The 13,580-nt window shown below is 28.4% G+C and overlaps 1 protein-coding gene and 1 pseudogene across 1 annotated transcript in view; one reads left to right on the forward strand and one right to left on the reverse strand.

Moving 5' to 3' along the window:
* The window catches only part of knockout (Stork-head domain-containing protein knockout), a 90,068-nt gene that overhangs the window by 29,022 nt on the left and 47,466 nt on the right, over positions 1-13,580 (reverse strand). The window lies entirely within an intron of this gene.
* On the forward strand, positions 1,233-12,183 carry LOC135953952 (uncharacterized; annotated as a pseudogene).

Below are 13,580 nucleotides of genomic sequence, written 5' to 3' on the forward strand. Positions count from 1 at the left end.
TTTCAATGACCTTTGCAACGACGTATATAAGGCCATAGTAAGTTGGACCTATAATGGATCAAAATCGGAAAAAAAATATTTTTTAACACGAATTTTTTTTTTCACAAAAAAAAATTAAAAATCAACAATTTTTTTTTTAAATTTAAAAAAATTAAAATAACAATTCGAAAAAAAAATTCCAAAAAATTAAAAAACAACTTTGAAAAAAAAAAATATAAATTTTGTTTACCTAAAAATATTTAAAATTTGTATTTTGAAGTATAATATGGTGAAGGGTATATAAGATTCGGCACAGCCGAATATAGCTCTCTTACTTGTTTTTCTATACCACTGGGCTCCGTTTTTGTATGCCAGACAACTAATTATATTTTCTATAAATTCCCTTTGTTATTAAATAAAACTAAAAATGGCTATAAAATAATTTGACATTTAGATTCATTCAAATAACCATAAAACTTTTCAGAGCAACAATGAAAATGACATTAAGTTCTCACGCCCTCCTTTTGTGGACATGAGATTTAATTGAACAGACAGATGAAAAGTTCTAGGTGTCATTTACACAACAACAAATCTGTGTGGAATTTTAATGATAATAAAACATAACAGACAATAATAATGCAATTACGTTTTACAGCTAACTAACGACAACATTGTATGTATGGTGTGAAAGCTACAGATCTAAGTTAGATCGATCGAAGTCGTGGCCCTCAATTGCCTTAAAAAAAAGCGACGCACCCACTTATGCGAATGAATCAATTTGAAAATGATTTTTTTAAGCTATAGCTTGTAATTGTATGAGACGATATGACAAACTCATTAACACTAAATTGCTATATGCACAAAAGTCTATGCATGTATGATCAAGCTTAGATACATACGTATTTAAATATTGATTTTCTTTTTATAACTACACAATATCAATTACATGCATAAATTTCATCAAATGTTTGTTTGGTATCATTCATTCATTCAATCCTTTTGTGTTTATTTTATGATTGTATGATTAAAAGGAAAACATAATGTGCAAATTACATGTATCAACACATATACACACACTATACATACATTCAAATACATCGAATTGAATCTTGTGTAAATGTATCTACATACATGCAACATTTGTACACATTTACGTACAATTATTATCTCCCCCACGACTGTAGGTTATAGTGAAATTATTTTTAATGAGCTGTCATCGGTGGCAATGTTATTTTCTACTTCTTCTCTCCTAAATGTGGAATAAAACATGTTACAACTTTAACAACAACAACCAACCAACCAACAATGAAACACCAACAACCACTGCTAGAAAACCAAACAACAAAGATACAAAAGTAGCTGTAACAGATACAACACCTTACAACTACAGAGCGCCGCATAGTGGGGATTTTTCTTCATCATTTGTTTTTCCTTTTTGAATGTTTTTTTTTTATTATTATATTCATATGCAGAATCCAGCATTGGATGGATATTAGCAAACATTTTCGGCGGGAAATGCCACTCAGTGTTAGTGGACGCAAAAAAAAAAATATCGAAAATAAAAATAGCAGCAAAAAAACAAAAAAAAAAAACAAATAAAAACATTTGAGCAAACTGTTTGTTGTACATGCAACATTGTCCAAGCATGACAAAGACAGTAAATAACTTAAAACCTGCAATAGTTTGTTTTTTGTTTTCATTGTTATTGCTGTTTTCTCAACTCTGTGTCAGATGCAATGCGGCAAACAAATGAAAAACTCTACAGAAAAATTAACGAAAACTGAAAACTAAAACAACAATAACAAGATTTTGCTCTGGTTTGTTATTTAAGTGCTGACTGTGGCACTTTAGCAACACCGGTAAACAATAATAAATCAGCTTAAAAGCAACAGCAACAACAACAACAATCATGCCTCGAATGTGTTTGATGTTTGTTTGCCATTTGCTCGTAGTACTAACGTAACTTCAGTATCCATCCATAGATGTTCACATGAATGGGTGGATGGATGGATGGATGGATGGATGGATGGATGGATGGGCAAACAATAAACATATTATGACGCTGCAACGAGTTGGGGTTTTTGTTTTGTATTCATCATCTAGATTTTTTGTTATAAGTACAATATATAACCTCAATATTTAAAGGTCTAAATTGTGTTTACAACACTTGGAAATAATAATTTCAGCACAAACACCCGCTACTCATACAAATGATTATGTAGTTAAGGTTAAAGTGCATAAATTCAATTAAAAATTCCAGATGTTCTGACATTATTAAACTTCCACTTAATGGCAGTTTAAGTTCTTCAAAATATAATATATTCCAATCAGTTTCGTGACTCGTGAAAAGAAGACATGTCCAATTCTGCCAAAAATAGATCAATGAATTGAAAATCGACAATACAATAACGGTACCAAAGGGATCGAAAGAATTATTAGGTGTAACATTTATTCTCACTTAGTTATTGAACCTTATAGTGTAAAAAACTAAGTTTTTTTTTGCTACGAAAATGTTGATTTTTGTATCAACAAAGCGTCATATGTGGGAACTTTAGCTTTACTTCCTTAATTTAAAAAAAAAGTGCCGCTAAAGCACACCGATTGCAGACCGAAGGATACGGTAAATGTGCTTCATCACAAAAATTAATCAAATGTTTTTGTTTTTCAGTTTTTGACATTTCTGTACAGAACGAATATGAACGAATAAATGTGGATGACATACTCAACAAAAACTTCATGTACATGAAACAGAGTACCCTTTCCCATTCCTCTTTCCCCTTTCATCAACAAACTCAAATGTTTTGCAGCAAATGTTTCACAGTATGGATGGGGACATAGGACCCTAATAAAAATAATTTGCCTCTTTTTGATAAAAAGGATTAATATATGACACAGTTTATAAAAATTGGACAATTAGTTATGAAAATATACACAAATACCTAAATACATTTTTTCAAAAATATCCGGAAACTTCAATTATCTCATTATAATGGTCCCATTCTAAATTTTATATTGATTTTTAATCGAAAACACCTTTTCAGATATCCAGTGTTCAGAGACGATTTTCTATGCTATATTCTGTTTTGATGATAAACGGATTTCTAAAAAAAAACTTAAAAGTCTACGATCCTTTAGCTTCAATATGAGATTAAAAATTATAAAATCTGACTAACAGTTTTACTATTTTGCATGTATCGTATAAAAAAATATGAATTTTGAACCCAAATTCCGGAAATTCGAATAAAATAAAGAATAAAGTTTAAAAAATGTATTTTTATGCTTCAAACGTATTGAATTCATTCCTTAAAGAAAGCATTCATTAATGAATCATTTAAATTGTATTTAATCGAAATAAAATATATTAAATCATTAAGTTTTTCTTCAATTCAAATCTATTTCAAATTAACTTTAGAAGTAATTTTTTTAATTTAACGCAAAACCAAATTGAATTAAAACAAATTATTAAAATTCAGTTTCTATTAGATTTAAATTAACAAAAATATATTCATTCAAAGGTTGAGTGAGTGAGTAATCTTATGAATTAATTCTATAATTAATTCAACACTGGATGAATTATTTTCAAATGAAAGCCTTTGAATGAAGGTAAAACATTATTCTTTTTTTTGGAAAGAATTACTGAAATTTTCTTTTCTGAATTTAGCTCAAATTGTATTGATTAATTCGCATTTCTGAACGGGAGCTGTGCTGCATCGTTTCCCCTGTTTCTGGGAAAGTTTCAATTAATTTTTCAGCAAAAATTTCCTGAATTTATAATTTCATTAAAATTAAAATAAAATTTAAGTGAAGGGTTCATTTGCTTCGTAACTGCCGTAACTGTGAATCTGACTTGTTACAGTTCACAATGATGAAACGCTGTCTTATTGTTGCCAAAGTTGGCAATAAAAAAAAACTTTTCAGAAAAACTAAAAATTTTAAACTTATTGTACTTTGTAAGTAAGTAAGTATGAATGTAATCATCGTATGTATAATGAAATAAAATTGTAACATAAAATGTAAATTTCATTTTCATGATGGTGATGTGATGTGATCTGAAGATGCAGTTGCAGTTAAAGTTGCAACAATTGTTTCGTTTCGTTTTTTATTTGTATTTTTTCTATACAGATTCTGTTGCAAAAACTCTCTACACTTACATACGTTACATTCGCATTTTACAGGTAGTGAGTGAGTGGTTGGTGGTGCTCTGTTCCAGCTGTATGAAGATGTGTGATTACGAGTACAAGTACCTGTATGTATGTAAAATGTTTGTGCAACTAAATGGTGAATGATATAAAAATAATGAACGTAAGTATATGTATGTGAATTGCGGAATGAATAAATGAACGAACGAATGGATGGATGGATGAATGAATGCAGAAATGAATGAATTTATGTTATCTAAACACATCAGATGATGCGAAAATCCGACAAACGAAAATGAAAGTACTCTTTGTGCTGCTGCAAATGCATTTTACATATTTTCACTGCAATTATTTTAATTTTACAAGATCTCTTATCAGCAACAAAACTATTTAAATTATCATATTTACATTTAATCATTTGCTGAATTTTAAGAATTTCCTTATTCAACAACAACTATTTAATTAATTCACATAAAATAATTCACTTCCAGCATACAATACATATCGTCAACTGAAATGCAATGTAACAAATAAAAAGACTTAATTTTGAAATGAGTATTTTAAGCTAAAATACAGGAAATTAAATTTATATTTGTGATGCTTTTGATTTAAAATTGTTTGGACTTGCGTAGTCGATATTTGTAAAGGCATTTACATTTACGCAAGATTTTAATTAATTATATTGTTTTATTTATTAAATCATAAAGTTCACAGGATAGAGTTACGTATGGAATGAAATCACATGGCCCAAACGGTTTTGCTGGAACAGTTTAAATGATCTCTTTACATAAATCCTTCATTACGCATCTCGTTGTGGGACTGTTGGAATAGTTTGATTTAGATTTCGTATAATCTCGTAAAACTCGGTTATGTATTGCGAAATCGAGCACCAGTCACTGCTTGATCAACATAATTTTCGCCGAAGTATGGTGCAATGATGACTCCAGCCCATAATCCACACTTAACAGTGACACGTTGATTGTTTTTCGACAATCTCATGTTAAATTCGACAATTTTGACAATTAAGAAAATGATTTTGACCGAAAAGCACTTACTAAACAAATCTTTACATTTTTTTTAAACTGTGTGAGCGTATGAGTAATATTGATTAATCATAACAATTATACTCTTAAATTTTCAAATCTTTATTGACCAAATAAAACAAGTAAAAAGCATAAATAGTTATTGTACAATTGGTTGTTTTCAATTTTGATTTTGTTCCGCCATTTACATAAAATGTTTGAGAATAATTACCAGGGAAACCAGAACTAGCTCTTAAAATTTAATAAATATGTTTTAAAAATTTAAATCTATTTAATTTTTAAAGCCAACAAATTATTTTTATAAAAAAAATAAGAAAATCATTTTTCAACGTAGATTTTCTTAAATGTTTGGTTTGTTAAGTACTGAAATAGTTTAACCTGTACATTATCTGAAGCCATACAAAGTTTTTTATACAATTAACATCCAATATTTTTAAAGAACTGTCAAATTGTGATGAGATTTACAAATTATTAGTTTTTTTCAAGCCAGCCGTTGCACACAGTTACGTTTCTTTGGAAATAATTTGGTATGTTGGGAACTATTTTAGATATCGTAAAGACATTTCACAAGGTTGCATCTGAGCTCTTTTCGAGTTGATTTAGAATTTTTAAGCTTTGAAATGAGGATCAGTAGATTGCCCATCAAAGTTTTTTAGATATGGCAGGTTTACGGAGGGTCGATTTTTTGTTGTTAAATATCAGCTATATTTGCAATACAATTGGAACATGTAAAAAGGGACTTATTTTTTACGTTTTTTCCCATAAAAGTCCGTGTATTTTTTGTTTTATAGAAACAAATTTTATTTGGAACTATATAAAAATTGTATATGATTCAGAAAGAGAACTTAATGCAAAAGCATGTAAAGTAACATTTGCCTCACTTAAGCCTACATAATCCCTTCCAGAACTATCCAAACTTAACCAATTTTGAAAAAAAATTAGGTTTGAGTAAAACATTTTAAAAACACAAAACACCGAACCTCAAATAAGCTCCATATTTGTATAGCCTTATATGTTACTGAAATTCATGCAAAGTTTTTTTTACTATCACACGGTAAATAAAGTCACTTTATAAAAAAAAAAATAAGTTGGCAGACATTTTCCCCGTTTTAGGAATTTTGGTATTTGAAAATTAACAAGTAAGAAAGCTATATTCGGCTATGCCGAATCTTATATACTCTTCATCAAATTATGCTTTAAAATAAAAATTTTTAATATTTTTACACAGAAAAAAGAAATTCATAATTGGAATGTATTTTGTAATAAATTTATTAATCTAACATGACTTTTTTCCCAAACTTTTTTCATTTAGAATGAGAACATGTTCATAAATATTATAAAATTTTTCATGACGGACATGCTTTTTTTTGCATAAAATTAATAATATTTTATAATAAATTGCATTATAATTGCATTATCTAATGAATTAATTCAAAACTGTTTGCATAATAGCCATATATTGGTCAATATTTTAAGATGAATCAAAAATATCTGAAACTTAAAAAATATCATTAAATCCATAAACATTAAAGCATCTCATCCTCTTAAAAAAATTTAATCAATTTCTCCCATTTTTTAATCAATTCTTCTCATATTGTTGCTGAACATCATAACAAAATAAAAATTTTCCAAGGAAAATTTTTGAACAATTTTTGAACACCATAAAAATATGTATATGGGCAATTCCACGAGAATCGCTACCACTACTGAAAAAACAAAAACCCTTGAAACTTTTTTTCAAGATGATTTGAATAGAAGAAAAATATGTGAAAGTATTTAGATCATATTACAACATTTTAAAGACAAAAATAATAGTTTAAACTGATTATATTTAATTTTTTAATGTTTTAGGTATGTTTTAGGCTAAAATTGCGGCGAAAACTAGGCTCCCAATTAGCTTGTAGTATGAAATGAATATGACTCTGATTGAGTTTTTGCTATTTTCAAATTGTTTACTGAAACCGAATGTATATTTTCTATTATTTTTTTTAGTTTTTGTAACATATATTTACAGAATATATACCGTTTTATTATAAGAGAATAAACTGTCACGTACGATATTAAATTTTATGTATTATAAAGTCATTCAGAGATTGTTTTTTTTTTATTTAAATATGACGGATTGTAAAGGAAATTTTTCCTTTAGTGTAAGAAATTATAAGAAAACATAACGGTGCTCAAGATTCGAAAATTTTCGCATATTTCTACATGTACCTAAAAATTAGTTCCGTTTTATGTCTCGTACGATATACCTTTATTTCGCTAAATATTTTGGACAACAATATTTCGAAAGAACTTTTAAGATAATTATTTTAAAATATAGTACCATCTGAATGGAACATATGGACCAAATTATTTTTCAGATACTCTTATTTTTACAAAATATATTCCACTCTATAGGCGTACAAATGTCACGTACGATGATATGGAATTGTCCATATGTAAATGAAATTGAAATTATATTTTTCAAGTCTTCTAGATTTTATTTGAAAACATAGGTTATGACAAAAATCATATTATTTAAGAAATTATTTATAAATGTTATGAATAGAAATCAAATCATTATACTTTTTTCTGTGTAGGTAAACAAAATTTTCATTTCAACATTTTTTTAAAATTTTTTTTTTTGATTTATTACTGAAAAAAATTTATAATAAAAAAATTATACCCTTCATCAAATTATACTTTAAAATAAAAATATTAAATATATTTTAGGTAAACAAATAACTTTTTAAAATTTTAATTTTTTAAAATTTTTTTTTAAATTTATTAGTGAAAAAAATTTTATGTTAAAAAAATCTCGGGTTAAAAATTATTTTTCGTTATTGTAGGTCCGACTTACTATGGCGTTATATGCTTCGTTGCAAAGGTCTTTGAAATATCCATATGTCTTTTAGATATCCATATTGTATATATTAATGACTAAGTAATCCAGATATAGATAAAAAAAAAATTGATTAAAAATCGAGGTTGTCCTGGTTTTAAATAGCAACTGAACCCGGTCTATAGCGGATATATTGATGTATGAATCATGTATGTATGTAACTCCGCTATCTATAACGGTCCAGAATATACATACATATGTACTTTGTGGGGTCGCAAATGATAAATGTAGAAATTACAAACTGATTGAGATACCTATATACATATATGTACCCTTGCCACTCATGGTGAAGGGTATAAAAATAACAGCTATATTCGGCTGTACCAAAACTGAGCATATTTTAATGTAAAGATTAAAAAGATGTTTAAGGCTCCATATGACGCACAGGAAAATACATGTATTTACATGATTCCGGTTTCCCTGATAATTACAATTTTAACAAAGAAGATTCTTATAAAAGAAGCTCTTGATTAAATAAAAATCAATCAACATTTACAAAACTAAAGCATATTTATAGAAGAAGTCTCATAGTTTTTACTTTTAAATGTTGTAATGTTCGTACTGTTGTTAATGGCGCCAATGAACAACGTTTTGTTGTATGTATGTACGTAGTACCTACGTACTATGTGCATAATAAATAATTATAATGTTGCTGCATTTACAACTGAATATGAATGAATGATTGTGAGTAAGTGGTGGCTCTGTTGAATGCATCCATTATTATTATTTGTGTTTGTTGCATTTAATATTCAATTATGTGAACAATGTGGGGGCGCTGATGTTATTTTATTTTCTTTTATTTTCATTTAATTTTATTTTATTATGCAGTTTGTAGTTTTTTGTTTTTTGCATTTTCGTCTTTTGCTGTTTGTTTATCAACAACAACTTGTATGCAGAGTGTAAGTTGTTGATGAACCTGTTTCATTTTTATTTACCTGGTACTTTATTGAAATTTTTGTATGTCTGTAGTTAAGTTAGTTTTGGTTGTTGTTGCTGTTGTTGCGGAAGGTCGTTTATTGACACCGACCAACTGTGATTACGAGTATTTGTAGGCAGGGTTTTTGCTGCAAATGCACCGATTTTACAACTTTCTTCTTCATCTTCTGTTGTGGCAATAACATTTTAAGTGTCTTTGGGTTTTTTATTTAATTTTTACGAATAATTAAGTCTAGTAGCTACTGCAGTTGATGTTGCAGCTTTGGCAGCAAAATCAAAACACTTCCATAAGCTGTTAAACTTAAAATTTCGTTTCATTTTTGTTTTAATTATGGTTTGTGTAAGTTAATTTGTTAGAAAGTACACGAGAAATATCTACGCCACACAATATTTATGTGAATCTATAATTTACAGTATGAGTACATATTTAAAGTACGCAAAAAATAACATAAATGTACTCGTACATACATACCTATGTATATAAAATTGTTATAAAAAATGAGAGTTTAAAAAAAGTTATAATTTCTTGTTAACTAAAACATAATGTTACGAGTATAAAAATAGTATTTATGTTAACATAGATAAGTACATGTTGCAAGTACATACATGCTACTCACTCTCGTACAGTTTAAGTTAAAATGGATATACAAACATTTATAGATACTCGCATATGTATGTATGTATGAACATAGTTATAAATATATTGCATGCTGAGCTTCTTGTACTACCAATGTAGGTTAAGATGTTTTACACAAATGTAAATTAACACTATTTTTTTTTTTTTTTTTGAATATAACACGGTTTTTTTTTGTACATTTCTACATACATTTCTTGTTATATTTTTGTAAAGCTTGAACAAAAAATAGATTCATTATTTCTTTAGCTTCATATTAAATATCATCTTCATTTTAATGTTGCACTTTTACTGATCATGTCTCTTTTATTCAGCACACAGAGTAATTAACACATGTAAAGGTGTAAAGGTAGTTTTCTTTTTTCTTAATTCCAACATAAATTACTTTTGTTTTTAATTACCACCTCAATATTGAATGTTTTTTTGGAATAAAAATGTTAAATAATTCTTAAAGTTATTTAAAAAATTTAGCTCATTACTTTAGGTTACTCCTTCCATCCATAGCACGTATTTATACTTAAAAATGTTTTAGCACCTTTTGAAATCTGTTAATATTATTTATTGTTTAACCTTTCATGTTCACAGCACAATGACTGAATGAATATGACTGTGAATGAGCGCTGTTTTAACAAATGTCGAGGTTCATTAGTAAGATATAAAGTAATTTCTTTGTACAACAATCTTTCTGATACTTGCATTAGTTTTAATAACTATTTTAATATGAGTTGGAAAGAGGAGTATTTCACAGCGGCTGAGATCTATGTATTAAATTGTTAAATTTTATGTTTTATGCATTTGTTGCGCCTACTTTAGACACATTCAGTTTTTTTCTCCATTTCAATGCTTTTACTATTTAGTACAAAGTTGTATTAATAAATGATTAAATGTTTAAAATAGAGATGGTCAAGTGAGTGATATTTAAAAAAATGTGTGCCATAGTAACAAATTATATTATTTAATGGGTAATGACAATTCCTGCTTTATATTATCCAGTATTAGCTTAATGTTTTCATATATCTTTCCTTAACTGATGCCCGTAATTTCAACTAATAGATATCTATCAATATTTGATCATTTTTACCCATAGATATGAATTATTTTATGACAAATAAAATTTTTTTGTTAAAAAATTCGGCTTAAAAAATATTTTTCCCGATTTCGACACTTTGTCGGTCCGACTTACTACATCGTTATATACTACGTTGCAAAGTTCTTTGATATTTATATATCACTAGTTGATCGCCCCAGCTCACAATGGTTGAAGAGTGGCCGAAATTCATTTTTTTCATGTTCGCCGATTTGGATAACTTTTTGGTAATTTGTTGTCAGATATCAGAATATTATGATTCCGTTTGGACAGACACGATCGAAGTTCATATATGTTCGCTTGTTTAAAATGGCATGCAAAATTTACTATATATTCAATCTTTTGGTACAATCACAGTAAACTTCTCATTTGACTTTGTTGTATATTTTCGTAAATGACAATTGCCATAGATGAGATTTGCATTAAAAAAAGTCGGAAAAAATGGCATATAAAAAATTTCGTAGAACAAAGTATAAACAACATCAAAATTTCAATGTTCATCAACTTCAGTGGACTGCATCCTTTTAGCGCTGTGGAGCGCTGTTTAACGAAAGATGTCAAATTACAGCTTGAAGTCTCAGCTAAAAGTTAAAAAAAAATTCAGCTGCTCCTACCTGCTCCTTTCCAAAAAAACAGTAAAAACTATAAAGTGATATAGTGATAAAGTAACAAAACATGAATTTTCGTTCATGCATGTTGTTGTTGCCATAATTCTTTAGTTGTAGGAAGTAGAAATTTATCTGCTTTCATGGGTGTTTTGTTATTTTAATATTTTTTATATTTAAATTATTAAGTAACTCCAAGCCAGTCGATCAACGTCAAAGCTGGGTAATACTTTGTATTTATTTATTTGTTTAAAGGGACAAATCGGACTATAATCTTAATATGTCATCTTCATTATTATTTTTTATTATTTAAAAAAACTCCGCTTTTTAATTTGGTCAACGATGGCAATACGGCAAGAAGGTTTTTCGAAAATCCAGCCAAAACTGCAGACGTAATTGGTATAAAAGAAGAATTAATACATAGATTTAAAATTATTTTGGCAACAATAAATTGTAATGCAGCGATAGACACTAGCAAATTTCATAAATATTGTATGGATACTGCCAAGTTGTTTGTTGATCTCTATGGCTGGTAATACATGCCTGTAACTGTGCATAAGATTCTGGTGCATGGTGGCAAAATTATAGCAGAAGCTATTCTGCCAATAGGTATGTCTGTATCTAAAGGCCCTTCAATGATTTCATTAGAATTTTTACATTTTAATTGAGGAAGCTCAGGAAGCGAGGAATAAAGACTATAGAGCCTATAGATTACATCATTCGCGAAGAATTGGACGTGTAGCCACTAATAAAGACGTAATACATAATCGTTTATTGTCTTCAGACCCATTTATAAATAGATTTCTCTCAAAGCTGCAAATCAAAAAATTGGAGTACGATAATGATGTTAAAAAATTATTAAAAGACTATGCTTAAATTACTTATTCATGTTTTTTCTATGGGAGATGGGTGTAAAAGTGGGCGGATCAGGTATATATTTTCAGGAGCCCATTCTACAATTATAATATTTATTTTTTGAGAAAAATGCATTAAAAATCAAGGGAGTTATGAAACTTTTTCAATACAAGATGTATGGGAAGTGGGCGGATATTTTTCAAATTTCACACAAATGATTCTGAGTGTTTAGAAATGCTATGTGCCAAAAATCAATGCCATAGGTCAAAATTTAATTTTTACTTTGTATGGGAGGTGGGCGTAAAAGTGGGCGGATTATTTTGATTTTTCAATTTTTTCTTGATTCAAACCAAAAATGCCTATGTGACAAGTTTCATTGTCCTTGCACAACTTCTTCTATTTTTAGCCGCTCGTTGTATGAACTTCAACCAATGTGCGGCTTCGCCCGGTAGCATTTACTAATGTTAGTTCTTCAAGTTTCTCCAACCCACGCACACCAGCCTGTTATTATTTATTTGCAAATAAAATATCTAAATTTGTACTGCATACTTTAGGGACGCATCCATTTATATACTGACAGATGGACATGGCTACATCGACTGAATCCTTTAAAAACATTTATAATTAAAATGTCAGTCAAACCAAAATTTCCTTGAAATACCATTATAAGTAGTTTTACCAAAAATTACTTATAACGTTTCACAAAATAATAAACATTTGTTAGTTATTTTAAAAACATTACTAAGTATAAAATATTTTACTATTAAACGCAATTTGATTTTAGCTTTTTTCACTATTAGTCAGCTTTGCAGGTTTTTTCAAAAATGCCAAGATAACTTATTCTTTTGCTGACCATTTGTGACTAATTGTAATTTTCAAGGTATAGGCAATCACATATAAATAAAAACCGTTTCCTTTTACTATTTAAAACAATAGCTATTTGGCCAAAAATAGAATCAAGGTCAAAAATTAAATTTTTAAATACAAATGAAATATCATTTGAACTATATTGCAAACTAAGAATTCAAATTATATTTTTGAAAATATTGAATAAAAAAAAGAAAATTCACTCACGCATCAACAATGCGTCATAACAGAGAGTTTCGTATCACGTGTCTCTCTCCCATTCAGACAATCAGTCAGTATGTCAGATAAATGGAAATACATACAAACAGACAGACAGACATAAATCTCTACGAGCACCTCACTTAATATCCCGATATTTACGCGCTTTAAATGTTGTTGTGCTGCCGCTGTGCTATTGTTGTTGTTAAATAAGAAACAACCTGCAATTTTAAAATCAGAAATTAAAATTTATAAAAAGTTATCGGGTTGTGGTCTTGTACACAGACGAATAAACGAATCAACGAACAAACGTTGGTTGATTTTGTTACGCTTTAAGCTTTTCATGTATGTAA

Source organism: Calliphora vicina, chromosome 3 (genome assembly GCF_958450345.1).
Source record: "Calliphora vicina chromosome 3, idCalVici1.1, whole genome shotgun sequence".
Taxonomy (NCBI): domain Eukaryota; kingdom Metazoa; phylum Arthropoda; class Insecta; order Diptera; family Calliphoridae; genus Calliphora; species Calliphora vicina.